The sequence below is a fragment of the Xylocopa sonorina genome, unplaced genomic scaffold, assembly GCF_050948175.1.
Source record: "Xylocopa sonorina isolate GNS202 unplaced genomic scaffold, iyXylSono1_principal scaffold0161, whole genome shotgun sequence".
NCBI classification, from domain to species: domain Eukaryota; kingdom Metazoa; phylum Arthropoda; class Insecta; order Hymenoptera; family Apidae; genus Xylocopa; species Xylocopa sonorina.
Genome location: NW_027490232.1, coordinates 494,949 through 497,067, shown reverse-complemented (window position 1 = coordinate 497,067; position 2,119 = coordinate 494,949).

Genomic DNA, 2,119 nt, shown 5'->3' with positions numbered 1-2,119 from the left:
TGAATTTTGCGTCTTTCTTCAAAAGATTCGTTAACGGTTTTGCGAGTGCAGAGAAATTTGCTATAAAACGACGATAGTAGCCAGCGAGACCGAGAAATTGTTTAATTTGCTTAGGATTTTGTGGTCTCGGAAAGTCCTTTACGGCGCGAACTTTATTCGGATCTGGTTTTACTCCTTTCTCGCTTATTATATGACCAAGATAGTTAACCTCCCGACGCAGAAACTCGCATTTATCTGGTTGCAGTACCAGATTTGCGGCCCGTAATCGCTCCGCGAGTTTATTAAACTTATTTCTATGTTCTTGTAACGAGCTGGCATATATAACGATATCATCGAGGTACACGAACATTTCGTTCCCTTGCAAACCCGTTAGCACGCTGTCCATGAGTCTCTGGAACGTGGCTGGGGCGTTACGCAAGCCAAAGGGCATTCGTTGGAACTCGAAATGTCCGTGTGGTGTCGAAAATGCGGTTTTCGCGGCGTCGGACGGAGACATCGGAATTTGGTGAAAACCACTGGCCAGATCAAACGTACTAAAGTACTTTGAGCTGCCCAGCTGGTCCAGGATTTCCGTAATACAGGGGAGAGGGTACGCATCGGCTACCGATCTTTCGTTCAAAGCGCGATAATCGATTACAACGCGCCACCTCTTGTTCCCTGCAGAATCTGGTTTTTTCGGAACTACCCAGAGCGGGGAATTATACGGTGATTTCGATGGTCTAATTATATCGTCGCTTAGAAGTTGTTCCATCTGTTTCTGGATTTCTTGTTTGTGAACCGGAGGGAATCTGTACTGTTTAACGTTCACGGGTTGGTCATTGACAGTTGGTATGCGGTGTGAAGTTACATTTGTGAAGCCTAATTTGTCGCCGGGTAAGTGGAAAAGATCTTGTGCGTTGGAAATTAAATCTAGGATGTCTGTTTTTTCTTCTTTGTTAAGGTGATCGAGGCGTAAGGCGGATATTATTTTGTTGAACCTACTCTCGGGTTGCGACGCACTCGACTCGCTTCGCGTTATCTCCGGTTTCGGGTTTCGTTTAAGTATATCGGCGTACGAAGTTTTGTTTAGGTTCCCAGCTCTGGGGTTCTTAGAAAAGGTTTTGTTTGTTATATTTTGGTGATTGATATTGACTCGATGGTTTGAATATTTGTTTGAAAAAAAAACGGAGGTTTTTAGAGGTTCGGCATTGATGGATTTGGTATAATTGGATGCGGCGCTTGGTAATTTTTGATCTGGAAGAGTTTGTTGTTCGTTGGAATTTGAAAATAGAGGATACAGCGTAGGATTAGGATTTGGAATTAGACTGGATACGGGAAGTGGATCCACATGTACTTTGGGAATGGGAATCGTTACTTCGCTGTCGGTTGCATTTATTATGCGTGTTACAGCGTATCCTTCTTTGACGCGTACTATAGCGTTGCCGAAATAAACTCCCTCCGCGAGCTCAACTCTGGGGATTATACCCTCATCGACGCTCGAGTTAATTACGCGAACGCGTATACCTGAATTGGTTCGCGGAGGAAGTGTAATATGTTCTATTATATCCCTTGGGGACGCAAATGGTATACGATTGCCGTGCCAAAGGATAAATTTATTTTTAAACGAAATATCCGCGTCCGCGCAGAAGCCTGATCCTAAGATGCCGGCTGTTTTGATAGGAAAATCTGCGCTTACAATATTAAAAGGTATATCGCGTGAAAATATGGATAACGTAACCGTCCCTAAGGTGGCTACGGTGCCATCGGTAATCCCGGTGATTGTTAAACGTTCGGCGCGGTTTATTTGGAGATTTTTCCTAATCGCGTTTTCTTTTATTACATTTATTTCTGCCCCGGTGTCTATCATCATAACGACAGGCTTAATTAGCGATTTCGAATTAATGATGACCGTAGGGACACTCGTTTTTCCGGTTACATTAACTGCGGCTCGAAAATTTACATCTCCTCGATTTCTTCCGTTAGTGCGAGAACGTGACGATTCGATGCGGCCTCGCGTACCGTCTCGCGGCGGGTTGGGAGGCCGTTCGCGTTTCCCTGGTATTGACGGGCGTTATTTTCGATGGCTCTACTAGCTATCGCGTTATTGTGTTGGCGTTTTCGGCACTCATCGATTGTGTGC